Genomic DNA, 26,113 nt, shown 5'->3' on the forward strand with positions numbered 1-26,113 from the left:
CTCTGGGGGGCAGTAGTTCGGCCTTCTGGGCAGGAGCGTGGTCTTCTGTGTGCTTACGCGTGGCCAGCTTGATACGGAGTGATTTGGCACATGAAAATTCGGCACGTCAGCATGTAATTCGAGGAAAGGCCCTTAGCGCGTAAGCGCGTCTGCACGCATATGCAATTTCAGTGGACAGAAGGCCCCTCAAGCGCAAGCGCCCCTGTGACGTTACGCGCACAGGCGTGCATGGCCATTTCAGCGCACGTGAAAAACTGCACGTCCGCGTGTAATACGGGGAAAGGGCCCATGCGCGTAAGTGACGTGACGCGCGCGTGCGTTTCCCTCAGCACGGGTTAAAGGTGAGCGGGCCCAGCAGTTCGCTGTACATGCCTTTCGTGGAGACCGACGTGTGTTGCTGCTTCCTGTTGTTTCGCGTGCCATCACATCTTCACAGCTATCAAGGACGTATCTCTTCTTTTGGCGGGGGTATTGGCTACGCGTGTTTTTCTGCATCGCGCTAGTCAGACAGTGAGTCGCACACGCTCTTTTTCCCACTGCGGGTGCCCCTGTGTATCGCACCCATTTTCGATGTCATAGTATCCTGCGTGTCTCACGCGTATGCGTTATTCATTTTACTGGGTGCCACCGCGTACTGCGGGAGGTTGAATCCACGCACGTAGGCTGCAGAGTTGCGTGCACGGTTTTACTGCAGTTTTGGGGTGCCTGAGCGTTGCGTGACCCGTCACTACATCACCGGGGTCACATACAGCCTTGCAGGTGCAGGGGGGCTGTTAACATCTTGCTTCCCACCCCCTTCACCCCAATTGCCCAGGTCAATTGTGGTGTACACCTCCCATTGGCACCACTCCATCTGTGCCGGCACTACTACATCTGTGCCATGGTTGGGAGGCCACCAAAGGTGAGGGGCGCCTCAGCTGGGCGTCCTCCTCGTGGCGGGCGTGGTCGGGGACGTGGCCGTGGTAACCAGGGAGTAGGGGGACTCCAGGGTGTCCAGGGCAGCCACAGAGGGGGAAGAGGCAGGGGTGCGCCACTTGAGCACAATGTTGTGCCATGTGTCGGTGCAGTCAAGCCACCACCCCCTGTGGTTCCGTGGGATGCAGCTTCTGCATCTGGCACTGGAGCCCGTGTGACCCGGCAGTCCGTTCCATCGACTGCCACGGGCCGAAGGGTAGTGGTAGCTGCAGGTGCAGCTGTGGACACCGCCACCCAGGCTCGGGGTCTGCCAGCGCAGGCTGTGTTGGCACTTTAAGAGCCCTTGGTAGATCTCCAACAGGCCAGGGGGGAAACCATAGGGGCAGGCCGGGCTGCTCAGACCAAGACACGTGTCCCTGGGGCAGTCATGTCATCTGCTGCCCCGAACAGCCGGGTGTTGGCAAGTGCAGGGGCAGATGCACCCAACAGCACCCCGGTTGTGAGTCTGCCAACCAGGACCTTTGCGGTCAATGACCCTGCCACAGCTGGTGTTGCTGTGCAGGGTCCATTAGTGGGCACCCAGCTGCCACTGACACAAGTCAGGCCTTTGGTCATCCCTCCACCTGCCACTCCCTTGGCTCAATCCACCGAACCCACTGGCCACATTAGCCAGCCAGGGCCTGCGCCACAATCCAAGAGGAGGAAGGTTGCACCTGCAGCACAGACTGGGACCCCACACACAGCCACGACCTCCTGCACGTCGAGGAAGAAGCCTTTCTGTTAGCAGGAACTGGACTTCCTCGTGGATTACGTGCGGGGCCACAGCCGTGACATGCTAGTGGGTGCCAATAGTCAGACTACGGCTGCCCAACGTGACACCCACTGGAACCATGTTGCGGAACATGTCAGTTCATTCGGCCATGAGGTGCGCAACGCGCAAGAGTGCAAAATGCGTTGGAATGACATCAAACGCAGCACTAAGGATAAGCGTGCCTCTAATTACAACTTGACTCTGGTGACTGGCGGTGGGCCTGCACCAGAGGAGGAAGAGCTCACTCCGTATGAGGCACTCGTTGCGGAGTTCATACCACCTGAATTGGTCAAAGGAGTGGGAGAGATGCTGGACTTTGATGCCCAGTCCAGTGAGTGTTGATGTGTGTTTGTTGAGGATGTGTGTGTTTCACTTGTGGGATGTGTTGTGCATGATTGCCGCTACATGTGACGTGTACATGATTCTGATGTGTAAGTAATGCAATGCTTCCGTCATGCATTTCTCCTCTGCCTGCATGCGGGGACTCCATGTAGGCATGCTCCCTTGCCCCTCCTCTGCCACTCTGCACCCCAGTTCCACCTTTGCACTGGTGTTCTTCAATCTTGCCAATGTGTACTTTCTTGTTCATGCGTCCTGTGTAGATGCTAACTTCCAGCGTAGAATCTGCCAAACATATGCCGTGTGGTACAGCCTTAGTACTTGATGCAGGGTATCTCACTTGTACTGTGCATAGGTCAGATCTCCCGCAGGGACATGAGTGCCCATTCATGCTCCATGTGCATTGCACGCATGCCCCTATGTGTCCTTGACTGGATGATCACTGTAATACAAGTCCTTGGTTACATACATTGCCTGCCATCTCATCAGCCTTCCCATGTCAACTGTGGCTCAGTCCTGCGTTGCACACATGTTTAGGGTCTGACAATCTGTGTGGCTCACAGGCCTCAGCCTGTTCAAAAGTGTCCTGCTTACTGTACCTGCATCATTTGCAGTGTTGTCACTTGAATCACATTCAGCTGTATGGTCAGCCTTTTGATACCATGCTAGGCATCCCTGCTTTGGTACTGGGGTGGAGGGGTGCTTGGCTTCTAGATATGGTACACATTGAATGCACAATGCACGTGATGTCTGAATTTGACATTGCACTGCCTTCACATTTCCTGGCACACACCATGGAGTCCTTGTACATGTAGGTAGTGAGTGGCGTACACATTTTCTGCACTGCATAGACCCACTTCCATGGAAACTGCCACCTTTCAACAGGTCTGATCACAGAAGCAATTCAAAGTTGACCCAGCATGCATGGCAGGCTATATGTTGTGTGTCACATGTCTGCCTGATGCGTTTGCTGTCGGTGTGTGTGTGTTGTGTGCTTCTGACATGTGTAGTGACCTTTTTTCTCTCTATTTTTCAGGTGATGACGCAATGGAGCCGGAGGATGGTGTTGTCATGCCAGACACAGGGTTGTTACCACTACATCAACCCGGCACTAGTGGGGGTTGTGGGGTGGCACGAAAACCCCCAAGTGCTACAGTCCATCTTGTCTCTGGCTGCCTATGAGTCCAGCCTTGATGACGACCCTGACGTCCATGTTGAGTTGGATGAGCATCAAGTCCATGTGTCAGGGGTGAGTGATTCTGATGTGGACACTCCTCTGTCTGTGACCCCTGCACTGAGGGATCAGACAGTCTTGGTTCCTCCGCCCGTGGTGGATCGGGATGCAGGGTCACCCTCCACACCAGTCACTGATGTGCCTGGGACATCACGTCGACGGGGGCATGTAGTCGTGCAGCCGTGGGCGGTGCCAACACAGCGAGGACCCCCGGTCCTTGGGTCCCGCAGGGGTCAAGCCCGGCAACGCGGTCGCCGCGCGCAACCACAGTATACTGACTGGGAGCAAGACATGACTGCCAATTCAGAACGGCAGGGGGCAGCAATGGAGAACATCGCTGAGAGCATGGAGCGTGTGGCCCGATCTGTGCTTCACCCTGCTAGGCAGGTGCTTCTCCAGCAGTAGGCGGCACAGTCCACGGCCCGCTCGCTCAGGCTGGGCATGGTGGCCTCAGACAGGGCACGCCAGACTGAAATGTCGTCTCTGTGTCAAGCAATTGCTGCTCACGCAGAGGCACACATGGATGCCCTGAGGGAGGAGTATGCTTCACTCAGATCCACTCTGGGTGTCCTTATGATGTCCCAGAGGCAGCAGGCAGAGGAGAGGTTTGCACAGCTTGAGCGTACCATCTCGGCTGAGCTACAGGCTTGCCGGGAGGTGCAGCGGTTGTCCAGCCAGGCCTTGCAGGAGGAACTCCGTGTTACACGTGCTACCTTGCAAGAGGAAGCATGTGTATCACGTGAGGTTCTGCATGCAGACCTACATCACATCGCCACACAGAACTAGGCTCACCCGTCCGGCAGACTTGCTGCCGACAAGGGGCAAGCTGCGGCTAGGTGTGGCCAGGCTACTGTGCCACGTCTTCCTTTACAGGATGAGCCAGACTCGGACGACCATCTATCTCCCACATAGGTCGGGCTGTGCAGGCGTTGAGCCCATGGAGTTTTTTTTTTGGCTCAGCATCATCGCATGTGGATGTTGAGCAGCAACCTGTACCTCCCCCCTCCTGGGTGCCTCCCCTCCCCCCGGGTCATATGTGGCCATTTTTGATTTTTCGTTTAGTTTAGTTAGTTAAGTTTCTGTTTGATAGTTAGTTTAATTAGGTAATGTAGGTTTTCCATAGTTAGTGTAATTAGTTAATAGTTACTATAGTTTAAAATTGCCTGTCTATTGTGCTTTCATGTGACGGTGCGGTGCTTTGTGGCTTTTGAAGGCATCCACTGTCTGTTCCAGCTCGGCCCTTCAGGCTTGTCTTGTGTATGTGTTTGCTGCTTGGGGTCCTTGACTCACATATGCCACTCATGCCTCCCTTATCCATGGGCTCGCAAGGATGGTTCGGTGTCACAAACTTTTACACAAGGGCTTTGGACTGTCATATCTGTGGCATGTCTGGTGCTGTGTGACTTGTGTTTACACCCCTAGTGGGGATGATTTTGGTGTTATTGTCCACTGTTCAGCTTTTGCTAGATGGGGTGTTTCATGATTAATGTCTACATTCATTGCTATGCATTGTGTAGTTTGTTTCTTATCTTTACTGTACACATGCTTGTTGCAATTCATGCTGTAGATAGTGTTACACACTTTGGATGTGAAAGACGGACTGATGGTGTGATTTATGCTGTGACTCTCTGACATGGTCAAGTAATGAGATGCCTGAAGAGACACACACAGATGACTTTGAAGCATTAATCATGTGTTTCATGCCCTTTCTGCAGGGGGATGAGCCTCCAGAGCACCTTAGCCAGCAGACATGGCCCATTGGACGACGGAATTCTGGACACGTTTGTTGGTGCCCACATGCACATGTGCGCACAAGCAGAGGCACAGGGATTGCAGACCTACATCCTAGAACTGCTGACGTGTTCCAAGGAACTCCAAGCAAGGTGAGCAGCACAGGGGGGCCACAACACAGCAAAGCTTGCACCAGGCGAGTTGCACATGCAGGCTTAGTCACAGCACTGAGGGTGAGCTTGGACGAATATTGGTGTTGAAGCACACAATGCAGCTCAGATGTGTTGGTGGACTGATGGCTGTTGATTGTTAGGTTGTCTGGGACACCTGCAGGGGCAGTGGCACATGCCCTCCGGTACACCAAGGTCCATTGAGGTACTTGTATCAACCATGTAGCCTTCCGAGACATGGAAAGGGGCAGCTCCAGGGACATACAGCAAGGGACATACTCGGGTGCAGTGCATTTCATTTCCATGTACTTTATGATAAATGCACTGCCAACTTTGTTTCGGTCATGGTGGTACGCAACTTGCTCTGAAGTCATGGCTTGCTATATGGGTCTGTCTGCTTACCCAGGGAACATTGCATGTTGTGTGAATTGTGACACATTGGTGTTCCATTTGCCATGCACCCACCGGTGGCTGACTTACTGCATTGACTGTGTAAGACCCGTCACAGGGGTAATGTTATATATGGGTATGAAGCATCTACACCAGATTGTCTGTTTGTAGAGTAGTTTGTTGCTATGGGGCATGTTTGGTGGTGTGTTTTTGTGTAATTGGCACGTACAGGTTGTTGACTGTGGCTCTCTTTGCAGCATTGCAGTGCTCCTGTAACCGGACCTGAGAGTGCGCAGGCAGGAGGCCAGCACTCAAAACCAGAGCTAAGTGTCTTGTTGTTTTTCTTTCAAACTGCTCTGCATAGGCTTGCTGGGGGGTGCACTAATGCATGGATGTATGTGTGATTCAATTTGGTATGTTTTTCCCCCTAATCACCCGGAATCCTATGCAATTTTGAACCCTGTAACCTCTACCCAGTGTTCCTGCTTCCGTACCTATCCAAGCAACGTTCCCTAACTCTCTTTCCACGCTGGGGTTGCGGATGCCTGTGTAAGCCCCAAACTTGCAGGCGCCAAAACCCTAGAGGGGGTGGTTGGTTCGTACCACTCCTAAGTCTGGACTACAGAAGGCCATGACAATGATGTGCAAGTTTGTTTGGATTGTGTATGTGTTCATGCAGGTAGTACATTTTCTTGCATTCCCTACTTTCATGTGTCATTCCTCCTCCCCTCTCCTGCCACTCATTCCAGTTATCCAGTGTGCCAACACCTGTCCCGACTGCATATCCCTGACCCTCCTTCCCCACCAGGGTCTCTGGGGCCTGTGTGAGTTTGACCTTGCAGGCACCCGGGACACGGTGGGGTTGGTTGTTTCATGACACTCCCGCGCCTGTACACGGGACCTGTGACAGTACACATCCGTTCATGGTGCATCATCCTATTTTATGTACCACACATGGTTCACATCGTGTTGTGACATTGTTTTACTGTGCTACCTTGGTTGTTGCATCATTGTGGTAGTACTTGGCCTTTGTGAGGTACTGCTACGTCAAGTCATCTACTGGAGGGTGTTCAGGTTCGTTTTTATGCCTTGGATTTTGTGATTTTGGAAATGAGTGTGGATTCTGAGGGTGCAGGCACCTTTTTACACACAAGGTGGGAGATGGTGACGAAGGGTAAAGGTGATCCTGTGGCCAGGTGGAATTGAGGGTTGAAGGCTCCATGACCCAGGTGCAGTTGTTCAGTGGGTCATGGTCATTTGTGAGGGAGGGGGGGTTGTTGTTGAAAGTTGCCTTGCCCTGCAGTGTGATGGGAACTCTGACATTGTAATGGTGGTATCCTATGTACATGTTGTGTTGTGCTGATCAATGCCTGTTCATGTGTTGTGTTTACCTTTCAGGTGCAAGGGGATAGTTGTGGTTTGACATGCTGGGGTGCACACATGGTGAATGTTCACATGTGATGTGTAGAGAACACTGATGGTCACTTGAGTGCACATCCATATGTCGAGTGCATGTCCTTGCAGACCCACACACTTGCACTCTGATGCACTACATGTACTCCCACCCTTGCATATCCATGTGTACACTGTTTACCTTCTGGTGGCCACTGTGTCCCTGCAGCACATGTTCTGTGACCAATTATGGATCCTGTACATGCCTAATTTGCTTTTTGATGTGGTCTGTCGCTTAGATGTGATGCTCAAGGTGTGCATCACACACAATGGCTGTTCACTGTGATGTGCGCTGAGCAGTGTGTTGCAGGAGTAGGACACAGCAAACAGAAGCTGCAGTGTTGATTTTGCAATGCACAATGTGCATGCAGACAGGCATTCATTGTTATGTTACGTCTACAACTCTTGTAATGCATTTGGAAATGACTTATTTTGGGTGGGAGGTTGTTGGTCAGTCATTTCATCTGATTCCAGGTCAGGCATCATTGTCTGATGCCACTGTACATTTTGGACATGGCAATGTGTACCTTATTGTTACTGTGTTGGTGTATGGGTATTGCTTGCCATGTCATGTTGTGGTTTGGGAGGGTTTGAGTGACATAACAGTGATGGCCATGGCCTGTTTTGCAGCTGTGTGTGATGCACACCTTGCATGTCAGGTTCATCCGCTTCTCAGAGCAACTAGCTGGGGGTAGATCTCTCTCAGCGGCAGGGCCCTCCCTCTAGAACAGCCTTCCTGCCTCACTTGAACTTGAGGGGACCCATCTCCGGTTCGGGAAGCACCTCAGGACCTTCCTCTTTGCTTCTGCTTTCTCTCTGCCTCTCCCTTGCGGAATACTTCACTGGAACTGCACTGGATCTGCAACTGGGCCACTCTCACCGACCTCGGTCCCTGGCCCAGCCACTCTCCACTTGCACTGCCTTCCTGGCAACCCCTGCACTGCGGTACTGTCTCTCTATCCCTAGAGCCCCCCCTTCCCAGCACTTGTCTGCACTTACCTTTGCAGTTGCCACCAGCTGACCTGTATATTTGTTTTTTGGTCTTCTTCCCCTGTACTGCACCCCACCCTCCCCTTCTCCTTGCACTTTTCCCTTCCCCCTGCCCCTGCACTTGCACAATCTAAATGACACCTGGCCTAGTAGTACCGTTGTCTGTCTTCCCTTGTTCCCCCCTCCCTGCCTCATCGCACCTTGAAATACTTGTGTATAGTCCATATCATGTCATAAGTCATATGTGTGCCTTTTGGTCACACAGGATAGCTTGTGTTTAAGTAGCTAGGGATGCAGACGATGTGGCACTTCCATGGCAACTATCTCAGGGTGGTAGGGTTGTGACAGTTGACTATCTCTTTGTCATCATCGATTGTCACCTGGTATGTGCCAGGCCTGTGTGCACTCCGCAGGGGTGGGAGTTTAGGTGAAAAATGTGGCCACAAGCTGGGTCCGTGCTTCCTCGCCACGTGCCCTATCCCCTCCCATCTGCAGCGCCTGTGTCTGTGGTTGGGGATGTGGGGGCACCACCATGTCCACCGGGACGCCCTGCCGTGTTGCAACACATTGTGCAGGACACATGCTGCCACAATGATCCTGCACACTACTGGTGGTGCATAGAGTAGTTGCCCGCCAGAGCGGTCAAGGGAGCGGAAACGTGACTTGAGCACTCCGAATGTGCGCTCCACTATGGCCCTGGTTGCAATATGGGCGGCGTTGTATCTTACCTGGGGTGGTGTGGTGGGGTTCCGGATTGGCGTCATCATGTGGTTGCTCAGAGGGTAGACACTGTCCCCTGGGGAGGTGATAATTGTTGAGATTATTAGGGTTTGGGTATTTGTCTGTGTGTGACTTGCATGCATCAGCATAGGGCATTTGAACTCACCTAGGAGCCATGTGTCGCCATGCTGCCCAGCTTCCAGGGCCCGGCTCAGGGCGGACATTCTGTATATGAAACTGTCATGGGTGGAGCCAGGGTAGTTTGCATAGACAGAGGTGATGATTCCCTTTGCATCGCATACCACCTGTACATTGATGGAATGCCAGTGCTTGCGGTTTCGGTAGATGTGCTCAGTGGCCCTAGGTGGACGCAGGGCCACATGGGTGCAATCTATGGCACCGAGCACTTTGGGGAAGTGTGCCACCCTGAAAAAATCCAGGACAACGGCCTGCCTTTCTGCGGGTGTTCTGGGCATGTATATGTGCCTGCGGACTGAGGGGCGCGCTGTCATGATTGCCAGTACCTGGTGTAGGCAGCGTGACTGCGTGGCCTGTGAGACCCCCCCCATTATGGCAGTAGTCCGCTGAAATGACCCAGTGGCCAAAAAATGCAGGACATTGAGCACCTTCTCCAAGGGGCTCAATGCTTGGGAGCAAAGGGTGGGGGATGTAAGGTCATCTTCCCACTCCCTGACCAGGTCTAGGATGATGTGGGGTGGAAACCTATACCTGCCATAGACCTGGTCGTCAGGCATCCCAAAAAGGCTTGTCCGTGGTGCGAAAATGCGTGCCCTGGCTATTCTCCTCCTCCTGCGGTGTCCCACGATCAGTGCTTCGACAAATGGGGCATTCAAAGTAGCTGTATATACGTGTTTGTTGTTTGCGCGCACTTTTGTACTGTGCGCGGGGACGCTTCCGCCTGCCTTCGTGTGGCGGACGCGTTGATGCCTGTGTGCGTCTTTTGCCGTGCTGTTCGCGTGCGTGTGGGCGTTCCGTGTAGTTCCCTGCAGTACTTCCCCAGTTACGCCTTCTTTTTCACGTGTTCACGCGTTGTTCCCCATTCCGCGTGTTACACCCACTGTTCCGCCCACTTTGGTTTTGTGCGCCGCGCTATATGCGCTTTTGCTGTGCGCGTAGCGCACGCCGTGTATGCCTGCGTGCGCCAAGGCTGGATTGGGCGCACGGACAGCGGGAAGCATGCGCAGCTTCTTCCTTGAATCGCACGCGTGTGCGTGCGCTGCGTTTCTCACGCTTGCGCTCCCTTGCGCCTGCTTGCGCATGGATTTTCGACGCACGTTTGTTCCATGAATCGGCCCCTAAATGCTTACCTTAAGTGAGGAAGCAGTACTCAGAGGTATGAGCAATGTGTGGACCAGAGTTGGTGAATCGTGGCTTTTCTGTTGTAGAACAAGTCACTGGCATAGGGCGATATGATAGATCTGGGAATAGATATAATCGCTCTTGTAACATTTGTTTTAGTAAGTCAATGCTAGCTGTTCGGTGCAGACTTAGATTAGTGTGGCTCACCTTAGCGCTGTCAGAGCAGGCTCTCTATGTGGACCGTGATAACTATTGATGTCTCGCTGTAGAGTCTTCTTTCAGTTCTACCATAGTTTAATCTGGGAGTGGATATCTAAATGCAAAACGGAGTAACATCTGTATCAGCTATGAGTTTCAGGCTCAAAATGTAACATATAAGCCTCTATTATGAGTCAGGCCGTCGATGTTATTGGCAGTTTCATCTTAAATCGTTCAAAAGAAGAAAAGAAGAAATTGTATAATTACCTTCGTACGTGTAACTCGATAAGTTAGACGCGGCTCTCATGGTCGCGGTGCTCTTTGCGGCGTTGTTTCAAAATAGAAAACAAACGCCATCTTGGATGAGGGGAGTAAATAGGTAAAGTTGTCCTATTTTTGTCTCTATTTTCTTTGCGTACGAAGAAGTATTTGTAACCCTATTGTGGTTACAGGCATCAATGCGGTGAGTGCGAGTACGACACCTACAGTGTATTGATCATGAAAATCCGATATGACAAACTCCTTGCGAGTATAGGGAAACCCATGTATTAATCAAGGCACGGGGAGATAAACTATAATGGATTGTTAAATGAACTCAGGAGATGAAAAAAACTTTGTTTGTTATTATTGGTCAGATGTTTAATCGGCTTAACTGTCGATAGTCTAAGTCACGTATTCTGAGTTACAATTCGTCAGTTGCTTCTGTTTCCATGGTGTAGCTAAGGCTATCTCTACTTCTTTGGACTTTTTGCTAAATTTGCATATTGAACAGTGTCCGCATGGGTAATGGCCGATTATTGGGTCAGACCCCATGAGGTCGAGAGATTCTCATGGTCGGGTAATTTCCCTCTACATTTGCTGCTACTCACCTTGTTTCCAATAGTGGTGGATTTTCTGTAAGCAAAGAGTGGGCAATGAAGTTTACTTTTGGATTTGTCAAAGATTTTCCATTGTTTACGCATGATGTTTGTATTAGATAGACTGAGATTGGAAAATGTATTGACGCTAACTAGTCTATCTTCCGGATGTTTTATGACTTTATCTTCCAGTAGGGGTTCCCGGTTGTTGTTGAACGCTCTTTTAGCTGCTTTACGCACTAGTTTTTTGGGGTATCCTCGGTTCCTCAATTTTTGAGCGAGGGTAGTGGCTTCTAGTTCATACAATTCATTAGTACTACTATTTCTTTTAAGTCGCAAGAATTGCCCATAGGGAAGATTGTTTTTCAGATGTCAGACATGGTGACTTTGATAATGCAAAAGTGAATTCCTATCTGTGGGCTTATGAAATGGTTGTACTTTTAGAAAACCCGATTGGTTGAAGGTAGTAAGATTGAGAAAGTTCATTTTGTCTTTTTTTATCGTCAAAGTGAATTGTAAATGGCGATTCTGTTGGTTTAGCCATATTACGAAATTTTTCGCTTCCTCTTCAGTGCCTTTCCATATGACGATAATATCGTCGATGTATCTCGCCCAGGATTGGATGGTAAAAATAACCATCTCACTAGAAGTAGTCAAAAAAGACTAGAAGAAATTGAGAAGGATATGAAAGAATTTAAACAAAGCAATACTTTAGAAAGGATACAACGTTTAAAAAAAGACCTAGCTTAATATTCCCTTGAAAAAGCCTATCCCTATACTAAAGTAGATTATAAATCAACAGGCCAACAAGGAAATCAACCACAGAACCCGAACAAGAACCGACGAGACCGATTTAGAGCCACCTCGTTTAGTTCAAGTAACAGCAGCAGCGATCCAGACAACAGTGCTTCTGGGAGCACCATCCCCCAAAGAGGGCGAGGTAACAACAAAAAAGGACAAGGCAACCAAGGGAACAAATCCAAGAATTTTTTACAACAAGGCCCCAATCAGGGCAATTCGAACTACGACAAACGACAAACAAGGAGCAGCAATCGCTGCTAGTAAACCTTTCAAAATATAAACTTACTGACTTTGAAGAATCAGTTCTCAATAAGGGATTAGGTTTTGTGATCACCAAGAAACATGACCCGTTCCTCTTTCGGAGTGACTTTCACAAATTCATGAGAAAGATACATCTTGAAGAATTCTTTTCTGACCCCTCTAATGAAATGACTACCACACAAATTAAGAACTACACAGGACAGAAAACCTTCTAATTTCTGTCCACCAAGTCATTCATACTCCCCGGAATCGATAATCTTCGAAATAAATGTACTTAGAGAAATTGAAAAACTAGAAAAGATAAATTCTCCTGTCTTTCAGAATCTTAGTCGCTTAGAACTAAATGCACTAAACAATCTTTCTAAAAATGACGACATCATAATAAAAAGAGCCGATAAAGGAGGAGGGATTGTTATCCTTGACAAAACAGACTATGTGGAAGAGTGTATTCAGCAGTTAAACAACACAAAATATTATAAAAAAATAACCTGAAAACCCCACACGTGAACTCTTACATATGATAGAGCTAAAAGTTGAAAAAGCCCAAGACAGAGGCTGGATAAGCCACCAGGAAAGTGAATTTTTGATTAATACTGATTCCTCTACTCCTACCTTTTATTGCCTTCCCAAAATCCATAAGACCCTAAATAAACCCCCGGGACGACCCATAGTAGCCGGGATAAACTCTATTCTCGAACCACTCTTTAAATATGCTGACCATTACTTGAAAAACTACGTCATCAAAACGGAATCATATCTTAAAGACACTAAAGAGGTGATAAAACGGTACGGAAATCTACCATACAATACCAATACACAATATCCTATAACATTGGATATCGTTTCTTTATATACTAATATTCCTCAACAACAGACTATTGACACACTCGGGGAAATATTACTTACTAGGCTTGATGAAGATCCAGTACCTACCTCCTTCATCATATGGTGCATAGAAGTAGCCCTCACTAAGAACTATTTCGAATTCCAAGGTCAGTATCACCCACAGATAGAAGGGACTGCCATGGGAGCCACTATGGCCCCCAGCATGGCAAATCTCTAGGTTGAATTCATTGAGAAGAAACAGATATACTCTCAAATCCCGTATCAAACTAACATCCAATCCTGGGCAAGATAAATCAACGGTATTATCGTCATATGGAAAGGCACTGAAGAGGAAGCGAAAAAATTTCATAATATGGCTAAACCAACAGAATCGCCATTTACAATTCACTTTGACGATAAAAAAAGACGAAATTAACTTTCTCGATCTTACTATCTTCCACCAATCGGGTTTTCTAAAAGTACAACCATTTCATAAACCCACAGATAGGAATTCACTTTTGCATTATCAAAGTCACCATGTCAGACATCTGAAAAACAATCTTCCCTATGGGCAATTCTTGCGACTTAAAAGAAATAGTAGTACTAATGAATTGTATGAACTAGAAGCCACTACCCTCTCTCAAAAATTGAGGAACTGAGGATACTCCAAAAAACTAGTGCGCAAAGCAGCTAAAAGAGCATTCAACAACAACCAGGAATCCCTACTGGAAGATAAAGTCATAAAACCTCTGGAAGATAGACTAGTTAGCGTCAATACATTTTCCAATCTGAGTCTATCCATAACAAACATCATGCGTCAACAATGGAAAATCTTTGACAAATCCAAAAGTATACTTCAAAGCACACTCTTTGCTTACAGAAAATCCACCACTATTGGAAACAAGGTGAGTGGCAGCAAATTTAGAGGAAAATTACCCGACCATGAGAATCTCTCGACGTCATGTGGTCTGAGCCCAATAATCGGCCATTACCCATGCGGACACTGTTCAATATGCAAATTTACCAAAAAGTCCAAAGAAGTAGGGATAGGCTTAGCTACACCATGGAAACAGAAGCAACTGACGAATTGCAACTCAGAATATCTCTTTTAGTCTGGAAAATGAGTCTTTGTTCCTTTTCCAGTAGTAGTCTTTTTTTTGTCAGTGGGTCTTTACCTTTTATCATAAGTAACACTGTCCATTTCAGATCTTCGCTAGAATGATTGTGTTCTAGGTCGTGTTTTACGATGGGTGCCATTAAAGATTTATTTCTGATGCAACTCCTGTGTTCTATCATGCAGGTTTTAACTTTCCGGATGGTTTTACCTATGTAGTTTTTACCGCATGGACACGTGATCATATATATATTCTTTATTCCGATAATGAACCCTCCAGTAAGAACACCTCTCTTAGTGAATTTCAGAGAAGATTGTATCATAAATAGGTACTTGCGGCAGCTATTTCTATTTATAATGTTGCTTCTCCTATCTAGATGTTTTGGTCAATGCCTGTGCCCCTTTGGAGGAGAGGTGTGTGCTTGATGTAATACTGCATGTTGATACTATTCTTAATGAATGGACGCTTCAGTACCCAGAGAAACAATATGTGGAGATGGGAGACTTTAATGCTATATGTGTCTACGCCCTCATAAGTATGGGATTTTATGAAAAAGATTAAATCCAGACCGATTGCAAATGGAATAATTTGTTATTGGGTTATGGTATAAAATATCTTTTGATTAGCCAACACACTGCAGTTTTGATGAATTATACCTAGACTAATGGGATTGTGAAATCTGGAAATGAAATGACTATGTTGCAATATCTTGTGAATTTATGAATTGCTTGAATGATCTGGAAATGTGATAAAGCCAAGAGAAATTCTGGTATGACTATGTTCTAAAGGGGAACCAGTTCTGAGGTGAGTAATACTAAAAGGGGAATTAGATTGAATGCTGACCCTGTATAAGTACACTATTCGTACAGAGTGGTAGGAATACATATATTCGCTGTGTATCCTGAGAAGTTAGGGAACATTTGAGAAGTGTATGAGCTTCTGGAAAAATTATATAATTGATAGACTAGGTCCATGGTATGTCTACAGTGAGATCCTCTCACTCTCTCTCTGTACAAAGACGTCTAGCGCAAGGAATTATCGAGTTTGATGGATATCTAACTGTGTGTATACATAGAAAAGAATGGGCCTCATTACACAGTAGGAGGTAACCATGCTGCTATTAGCGGCATGGCTACTCCCTTACCACATACCGGGTCCGGGTAGGCGGTATGGGGCTTTACCAGGTCATTCCGACCCTGGAGGACCCAGGTAAGTCCCCATTCCAAATACCATTTCCCATTCCCATTTGAGCCCCCATAGGGCTCAATGGGGATGGGGAAGGAGCTAATAACGGTACCGCAATTTGCGGTACCGTTATTAGCTCTGATGTCCCTCAGCAGGTCCCGTCCTTAACGCCTGGTCAGACCAGGCATTAAGGACGGGAACGCCTGGTCAGACCAGCCGTTAAGGACGGGACCCGCTGAGGGACCTCGTAGTAGGGCACTAAGGGATTACCGGCACCAGTGACCTTACCGGTACCGGTAATCCCTTATCGCCTACCGTGTAATGAGGCCCAATATAATTAAAGTAATTCCTGGCTATAAACTTGAGTAGAATATTGTTGTTAAAGCTAAGTTGTTTCAGACCAAAAGTAGAGAGTGATAATTCCCTACCCATTCTTTCACCGTTTAATATTGCCCATTGAAAGTGAGAAAGGTACGCCTTTACACAGAAATGAAAAAGAAACATCACAGAGGGGAAACTACCCTACATAGTTCTTGATCATACTTTCCTCCTTTCTACATGCCATTTACATACCTGAAGAGCCAGTAGTATGTTGCCATTGAGTTTAAAATGCTGTTGAAATCTGATCTGTCTGTTGAGTTGGGGGGTGGTCTGTTTTGAATAAAGGTGAAGTAGAAAGAAATGGATAGGCACGGGTCATTCAAGTTAATGTACTTTTTAACAAATGAAAGATTCATCTTGAGCTCTTGTGCATTCTTTCCATGGTGCATGTGTGCTCAGAGTGAATTAAATGCATAGATAATTATAGTGAAGTGTGCGTTACTAAATTCTCTATTTCTATAACTGTAGCATTGAAAACTGAGGTGACTAGTGTGTTGATTATAAGCAGTCATGAATCTATAACTCATCTTTCTATTTTGTCAATAAATTGACCTTCTGTGCAAGCTTGTGTGTTTCTTGTCCCGATAGGGGAGGGAAGCTGTATGGAATCAATGTTATTAAATTGATTTTCCCAGATTCATGAAAAGAACTTGATTAAATAAAGGAAAATTGTGTGTGCCTGGTTTGGGGTGAATGGAAAGCTCCCCTGATTTATATGTCACCCGATTTAAACATTCTACATTTAAAACGTTGGAATGTCTAGTCATGTGGTTGTGATGCGTTGCACTGGGTTGGTCCTACAAAGAGGCCTTGATGTCTTGATGTTTGTATTGAAGAAGTATCTGATCATTTTGAAAATAATAGAATTTTTATGAGAATGTGGTCGGTTCCATTGCAGACATTGTAATTGAAAAGGTAAATAAGCATTTCCAAAGCCATTTGTGTTGGCTGTTGTATGCTGAAAGTATTTTCTGAGCTCCTGCCCTCTTAGGTACAACAGGGGTATGTCACAGTGAATGTGGACCAGGATTGGAGAGGGGGTACCCACAAACGTTGTATGTAAGACTACAAATGAGGATGTGGACTTATGAATAAATAACAATGAGGAAGGATATGCACATGAATGAGAATACATGTATCAATAAGTATGATATGATGATATGCTATGATATGGCAATTATAACACGCCTATGTACAAGTGTTTCAAGGCGCGAGGAGGTCTGGGAGGGGAAATACAGGGAAGAAAAAGACAACAATCCTACTAGGCCAGGTGACATTGAGATTGCGCAAGTGCAGGGGAGGGGGGGAAGAGGAAAAGTGCAGAGGGAATGGGGAGGGAATAGTGCAGCACATAGGATAACAGTAAGATAAATGAAGACAATAAATAAATAAATAAATAAAAGTGCACCCAGCAGGGGGGCAAGTGCAAGGGTAAGTGTAGCCATCAGGTGTCAAGTGCTAGTCAGGGCTGTAGGGATTCAGAACAATCTCTGAGTGCAAAGGTTGCCATGGGGCAGTACAGGTGTGCAACTGTTTCGAAGAGACACAATAGACTATAAATTAGATATTGTATATACGTGGAAAGAGTACTACAGTAAAAGAAATCCTCAACAATTTCCTGGAAGACCAAGAAGGGCTTCGGCTTCACAAACATCATCTGAAGTCTTGGGCCCAGAAACTGAGGAAGAAGCCCGTTTGGCACATCAACAAATTGACTCGACAGAAGTGGGAGAACATTCAAGGAATTTACAAGGAACGAGTTCAAGTTTGTCTTTTTTAGACAAAAGAAAACCAGAAGACCTCAAAAGAAAAAATCCAGCTCGTCAGGTGAACTTACCTCAAAAGAAAACTTAGTCATCAATATATCAGCATATCAATTGAGTGCTTTTGAATTAGAGACCCTTCAAAAAAGTCTATCATGTGTGCCAACCTATTCAAGCAAGCTTTTGAAAGAAAAAATCAACCTATTCAGGTTGATTAGAAAAATGAAATTGAAGGTATTTTTTGCTACCACTGAAGGTGCTCAACCATTGGAAACTTCAAAACATTTGGAAATTTCACCTAAAAGTGTGTTCACACCACATACGCAGAATCATATTTTGGAATTCTTTTACAAACAAACTTTGAGAGACTTCAAATCTATTTCCTTTAAAAGTAAAAACATGTCTAATAATTTTTCAAAAGAAGAAAGACTAGCATTGGAAAAATTGTGGCAGAATGAGGAAATGATTTTGAAGCCTGCTGACAAAGGCGGTGCCTTAGTGATAATGGATGGAACAAAATATAAATCTGAAGTGGAACGCCAACTGAATGACCACGAGACATATTTAGAGGTCACTTTTGACCCAACAAATCGAGTGAGAACTCTCATCAATGAATTTCTAGATGAGGCTGAATCACAAGAGTGGATCACAGATAAAATGAGAGCATTCTTAACTAAGGATTGTCCGATAATGCCGGTTCTTTACATTCTACCGAAAGTACATAAAAACCTACAGGATCCACCAGGTCGATCTATAATAGCAGCAACAGACAGTCTCTTAGAACCATTAGCACAATATATTGATCGAGCAATACAACCACTTGTCCAAAAAACCACAACATACATTAAAGATTCTACCGATTTTTTGTTGAAGATTAAAGATCTAGAATTTGAGGAGACTACTGATATTCTTTTTACCATGGATGTCTGTAGTCTATATACTAACATCACACATGAAGCAGGAATTGAAGCAATGGAGTGGATATTATTGTCATCAAATGAATGCAAGGCAAACAGATTGTGTATATTGAATTTATTGAAATTGGTTCTGAATAATAACTTTTTTCACTTTGAAAATAGATATTTTGTCCAAATTGCCGGCACATCCATGGGGGCCGCTATGGCTCCATTGTATGCCAACACTTTTATGGCCTATCTGGAACAAACGATGGTTCTTAACAAAGCAGAATATCAGACTCATTTGAGAAGCTTTATGAGATTTATAGATGACATTTTTGGCATTTGGAGAGGTTCTCAACAAAGTCTTCTTGAATCTTTTGGCTACATGAATCAGTTGGCACCAAGGATTAAATTTACGACTTTGACTAGCAAAACACAGATTCAATTCCATGATATGGAAATCTACATTAAAGAGAATCGTCCCCACACAACCATCTATAACAAACCCACGGACAGAAACAGTGCAGTGATGGCATCCAGCTTCCATCCATCTACCATGATTCAAAGCATACCTTACAGTCAGTTTTTCGCAGAATAATTTCGGAACCACCAGAATTTGAGACTCAATGTAATAAACTGAAACACAAGTTCATCAAAAGAGGCTACTCGGCCAACATATTAGAGACTGCCTTAACCAAGGCTTCAACAGTCATGAGAGCTAATACACTGGAGAGATCACCTAAAACTGAATCAGACGCCATGGTGTATGTTACAACATACTCTCAGCAGAGCTACAAAATAAAGAAAATAATCAAAAGAAATTGGAAAATGTTAAAAATGGATCCTCTATTAACACATTTATTTGAAAGGGAACCCTTATTTGCTTATAGAAAGAGTAAATCTATTAGAGATTTTGTAGTTAGAGCTGACTACCAAACACCTGGTGTCAATTTAAATACTTTTAGGGGCACTCTGCCCTGTAACAATTGTCAGCATTGTCACAATATCATTAAAGACTCCTACATCAGCCATCCTCACACTGGCAAAAAAATTATTTTTAAACATACGAGTATATGTGACACTAGTAATGTGATCTATGGAATAAAGTGCCCATGTGGGTTATTTTATGTAGGTTTCACCACAAGAAAGGTTAAATTGAGGTGGACTGAGCACAAATCTAACAACCGATTGTGCTCAGTCCACTCACCAGTGGCGCAACACTTTAAAAAAAGTAATCATACAGTGTCTCAAATGAATTACTTGAGCAGTTGAAATGTCTGAAAAGAGGGGGAGACATGCAAAAATTATTAAGGCAGAAAGAAGTGGAGTGGATTGAACGACTGGATGCTCTTGAACCAAAAGGTATGAATAATGATTTTGATTTAACTTGCTTTATTTGATGTGATTTTGACTTACACTGTTGCTTTTTGAACAAGGTTGCGTTTGTTTACCTTTGGACTGTCTCTCACAGTATGAATTATGTAATGAACTGAAGTGACTTTGCACTCTTTTTTGCTCAGTTGAGGATATGTGAAGCACAGCATTGATGGACTGCTTTATGGTGTAACTATAAAGAATTTATGTTACGATTTTGATATTGTCTCTTACGTTGGAGTGAACAGCCATGTTGTCCAATGGCATTTGGATTAGGATTATATTTATTTTGGAGGTGGTTATTTTTTCCTTAAAGGGAGGGATTAATATATATTTATATAATAAGGGGAGGGGGTAGTAGTGATTTTTGTAGGTATGGATCTGATTTAACAATTATGACACATCAGTGAGGTTTTTGTTAATACTTATTACATTATTGGTTAAATAAGACATATATTTTGTTGTTTTACTATAAGTATTATGACCATAAGAATAAGAAAGCCTTCTCAATCGTAGAGATATATTACTTACAGTGATTAATGCAATTGATGTACATTTGGGAATCAAACTTAGCATTAAGGACATTTATATGTGTTGATTAAGTCTATCATTTTTCTATGGATAAGTGAATCACTGTAGTGTGAGATATATGGAAGATGGTATACTCACAGCCAATTGAATCAGGAAACGTGACCTGTATACAGCAGATGGAAGCATGTAACATTGTTTAAAGAAATGCCCGAGATAGATTCTTGAACACACAAATCCATTGTGATCAGACGATAGAGTACAATGGCAAGAGCGGGAGAGCTCAAATGAGTTAGCTACGCTTATTTTAGCAGAACGCATTAGTTAGTCTGAGAGTGTGTCTGTGTATTGAATCTGGAGGAAGTTCTGAAAATATACGAAGCATGTCACGTGATCAGATCACGATCATGTGATATGCTGTGTATCTGACATGAATGCACTGCTGGACGGGAGGCTGTATTTACAGCCGTCCCGCCGTTCCCGCATTGCATTGGGCATTTGCTTTAAGGTGGTCGCTTGTGCTTTGAAATTATGAATGAGTTATAAATTGAACTAGGGATGTCACATGATCCGAGTGCGATCACGTGACAAATGAGACAAGGAATATAAACGCACTGCGGTACGGGAGGCTGTGTATGCAGCTTTGTTCCCGTTCCCACATTGCGTTAAGGAAGACATCCGATTGAAGGTAAAGCTATGGTTGAATTTGGCACGTTCATTTTGAATGGCTGAGGCTTATGGATAGGCACGTGTAAAGGAACATTTATGTATTTTTATTTGGGGATTTTTTCTCTTTTTGTTTCTGTAGAGAGGGCATAGCATTCTGTTTGACCATTGGAACAGGTCTATTGGTCCTACTAATGACATCAGTTGACACCTGAAATATCAACACAGGAGGACTTTAACCATGGGCAACTATTAGGAGTTACAAAAGAGTGTTTGGAGACTTCAATGACCCTGGATATTTCCAAGGTCAGTTAAATTGCTACAGAGATATTTTTCTATTTGATTTTGACACAGTAGTGTTCACCTTAACGTAGAGACAAAGACAATTGTTTTTAGTAAATATATTTTCTTTGAAATTTTGTTGTAGGAAATTACAATAAGAACACAATTCATATCATCACCTGAAGAAGGGGTCAGAATAACCCCGAAACGAGTAGTAAACTAAGAACATGTGATTGTGTTGTAAAAACCACAGAAATTTGCATGGGATGCTTATACACTCGTGAAAATTATTATCTGTGTATTAGGACCACTGAGTCTGCCAAACATAGCATATATGTTTTCTGTAATGAATGGTGTAATTCAAGTTCTTTATGAAAAAAATGGTATGAATTATTAATACAATTAACTTTTCCAACAAAAGAAACATATTGTGTATGTTCTTTGAAAGAATATTTTCTTGATTGAAAAGATAAATATTGTTTACATTGAATTAAAAATACGAGAGATTAATCTCGAGTACAGTGACCAGGGTCATGTCCCATAGGGTCTTGTGGGGCATAGATTCTATTGGGGAGGGGACCTGGGCCATAGATCAGAGGGTAGCCAGGTAACCAGTGCAGTTTCAGATTCAGTCAGGAGATGAGCAGGGGAGAGGAGGAGAGAAAGCAGAAGCAAAGAGGAAGGTCTTGAGGTGCTTCCGGGATCGGAGATGGTTCTCCTCAAGTTTCAGAAGGGCCTGGATGCCTTTTCCAGAGGGAGGCCACAGCAGAAGAAAGAGATCTATCACCAAATCGCTGCTTGGATTAGCGACTGACTCGATGGAGTTGGAGGTGGATGAGCGAAGAGTTTGAGAGGGAAGATATTCAGGAAGAGCGAGTTGAAGGTATTGATGCCCCAGACCTCAGAAGGCTTTGTGGACAATTCAGCGGGTTTTGAAATTAATCCTCGCCGCCACTGGGAGCCAGTGCAGAGATTTAAGTCCTAGAGAGATACGATCCCTGGGCTTGAGGCCAAGGAAAAGTCTCGTAGTCCTGTTTTGGATGAGTTGCAGAGGGCAGAGAGATTATGGTACTGCATGGATAAATGAAAGAATTTGAAGATTGATGAATGAATGAACATTTAAGGGGACAGGATCATGTTGGCATGTATGTATAGACAGATTTAGGGTATGGATTAATGGTTTATGGAATAAGCATGTAGGTAGAATCGAACAGAATGGGTGAATGAGTGAGCATGGGGCCAGAGGTATGAAGCGCACAGCAATGCCATGTCACATGACCCACTTGTTTACCATGCTGCAGTCAGGAAGTTTGATCATGCACAACACCGTATGAAAGGGTAGCAGGTGCTAACTGAACAAAAGCCTGAAGGTCTTTCCACAGCAGCCAGCCATCCCTGTTTCTGCAGTCTGTGTTTATGGGGACAGGTGTGCTTCAGATGTCCCCTTGTCACAGCAGTCCTGTCCTAGGGTGATCCCTGTTGACACTGTCCTGTATTCATGTATTTGTATTTATTCGAAGAACAGGGATGTCAATGTTGTTTAGAAATTGCTTACACTAGCACATTTACAAATGGCTGAGGCATTCCCCTGAATAGTGCCAGTAAAATAGCTCAAAAATGCAAAAATGTGGTGAGTTAGTTTATGAGGGTGTAATAAAAGTGGTACATAAACCTTGGAGAAAACATAACAAACTGTCTTACCCACTGTGAGAGCATTTTGAAGTAAGACACAGACAACAGATTCTAAGTTCAAAACAAGCACTTTTGTTAATTTAAATGTCAGGATGGAAAAAATGCCTACCATGCCCTATACTATGGGAGGATTTCCCTACCAAACCAAAATTAAGGAAAGCCAGACTTAGGAATCGGTCCGTGTCCAAAACCTATACTTGCCTTCACAACTAATCGTATACAACCTGTAGGAATGTCGGTACCCCACCAAATGGGACTCAGTATATAGCTTTGTTCAGCTTGTAACTCTCTTTCAGCTCCCTTCCCCAGGTATAAAGCAGTTCTTATAAAAAGTCTTAAAATTCCCTTGAGTTCCAAAATAATATAAAGTTGAGAAATAAGCGGGGTTCCCTTCCCCAAATTCCAAAACACAAAATATCCTGCAGCTCCTTTCTCAAGATAGAGAAACAATTCCAACCTCATGGACACCTTCCCCAAGACACAATTTCAGTGATGTACTCATGTGAGGGTGTTTCCCAATGTCTTTAATGTTCTGTGCCACTCTGAGGCCCTCTGTATGTAGCTGGTCTTTGTATCACAAAAGGTGTTGGTTGAAATTGGTAAACCATTTAAATTCACCTAGCTAAAGTTTGTTTCACAAAGTTTTCTTCAATTTTAGGAATAAAACACATTGGGTTTGCTGGCCTTTGCATTGATTGTGTAATTTATTGTTCATTGCCCACCCTATTATTATATCAAATGGTTCTGTAGAAATAACCTAGTTGAAAGTTGGTTGCAATGTAAAGTTTCTTTCACTTCAGGAATTATCATCTGATGTATGTAATTATATTGACAAATCTTCCCTTCTCTTGTGGTAAAATGTTTTCCTTCAATACGGTATTCAAAATTATGCAGTTTTGTCATTTGAATTTTCTCTGTCATTCGACACCTCTGTAACATGTAAATGATTTAATGTTAGTTATTTTCATTCAATTCATTGTTGAAAGTGGCATTACAAAATGGTGCAGATTTTATGATTTGAATATTCCCTGCCATTCGGCAACTGTGTTATGTGTATATGTTTTTAATATAAGTAACTTGGTATATTCTCATTAAATTCTTTGAGTGTTGTCATTATCATGGATTTAATTGTTCTTACCGTGCAGAAACTTTCAATAACTTGTTTTCCTTTGCATGCAACCACTCTTTAACAAAGTATTTATTTGGCTTTCATGAGTTAACAAGTCATTAATGTTCGCTGGTTCATAAGGATTCTATTCAGAAACCTTCGACAACGTGTCTTTCAATCCACGTCACTACTCTGTAACAAATTACCCTTACGTGCAGCATCAAACACTTGCATACCAGGTTTCTGTCTATCTTGAAACTCACTGGTGGCTTTGATGCACGCTCCTGCACTGCAGATCTTGCACCATTATCTTTTATGTTTCAGGGCTCCACCTCGTGCTCCTCGGCACTCCTGGGTCGGCTTCTGGCCCAAGGAGAATGTGCACCTTGAAAAATTGAAAGAGGGGAAGCCTTCCAGCACTGCTCCCCTTTCATGCTTCTGTTGGTTCCACAGAGCTCATGCTCTTCCCTGAACCATAAGAATTTTTCAAATGAACAGAACCCTGCTGTACTTCTTGGCCTCTCTGCTGCTACAAATTCATAGCCACTGCTCCTGCCACCATTCCCCATCTCACTCTCACACTTGGTGGGGCTTTTTATACACTTGCAGCCCTGTAACAGGCTGCAGGTGTGAGTTCACAATTAGCCTTGCCTTACCATCATTAAAGGGACATGCCTGACCTTTACTGCTCTAAGCAGGCCTTTTCTTCGTACCAGAACCTAAGTGGTAAAAGAAACTAGTCTTGGCTTCTCACAGTTGCTTCTTCCTCATCTCAGTACTTTTTGTAGTCATGTGTGAATAATTCAGGGGAGATGTTTTGTAATACCCCATAAAGACAGCGGGTGGGTTGGTTTGGTCTTTATTAGGGAACGTGGGATACCATGTCTCTCCTAAGGGCACCCCAGTCCTCACAGAACCTCTACCCAGGTGATGCTCCCTCACATGTCCATCCCCAGGGTCAGGATATGAGAGAGATGACCTTTCCCTGGCCACCTGCACAGAGGATCCATGGGGAATATGAGTGAGAACACCCTCACGTCTCTCACACCACACAGTGGCAGAGGCAGCTGTTGGTGCTATAAAACCCAGACATTCCAAATGATCAATCAGTGGTAGCTGGTGAATATTTTCAGTGGAGGCGTATTCATATGTCCTCTGATTTATAATAAGAGACTCAGTGTAGTGAAGGACACCTATATAATATGCAGCTGTATATGATCCCCATTCACATCAAGTTGTTTTTTTTAATATATGTTTGAAATTATGTGATTTACAGCACAATTTGTGAGATTGGCTAAGAAGCCATACAACGTATAATCAGTTATGTAGAGTAACACATGACAAATCCAATAGATGCCAGGTCACTAACAGTCACAGGCACAGTTTACAACATTTTCATGATTCCTGTGCCCACAATATATACCCACATTGCTCCTTTAAATTATGCAACACCCACAATATATGCCAGTATTCCCATTGTAAAATGTTCATGATGCTGCGCCCACAATATATGTAGCAGTGCAACTGTGAAGCACGTTAATGATGCCTGTGTTTGCTGCATACGTCAGCATTCCCACTGTAAAGTACTTACACAAGAGAAGGCCAATCAGGCCTTTAATCATTAAACAGGCCCTGAATTGAACTAGCATTACCTAAGAATATCTCACCAAGGGAAGTTTAGCAATCAACTGATTTGGGCCAAAGTGAACACAATTAGTCAATGGAGAGAGACTCTTCCTCAGAGGGATGTTTGAGTGAACTCATCAAGATCTTGGATAAAGAAGATGATGAGGGGTGGAACGATTGGAGCAGAGAGGATTGGATTGCGATAGAGAGGCATAAAGCACAAATGATTCCTACTCCTGTGCCCAAGAGTGGTATGACAGTGAGGGATAAAAGTCTTAAACTGATCGTCAATCCAATGTTCTTGGTTTTTCAAACCGTGAGGAAAAAAAGTTAGCTCTAGGGATGACAGGTGACCATCAAAAAGATGGTAAATAAGGTGCCCATGTCACTGCCTTGAAACAAAATACCAAAAGCCACCCAAGAGTGGGGAAAGCTGACGGTGGGGAAAATGTTTCCTACCTGTTGAGAAAAGACACGCTG

The sequence above is a fragment of the Ambystoma mexicanum genome, chromosome 6p (assembly GCF_040938575.1).
Source record: "Ambystoma mexicanum isolate Mex_15411 chromosome 6p, UKY_AmexF1_1, whole genome shotgun sequence".
NCBI classification, from domain to species: Eukaryota; Metazoa; Chordata; class Amphibia; order Caudata; family Ambystomatidae; genus Ambystoma; species Ambystoma mexicanum.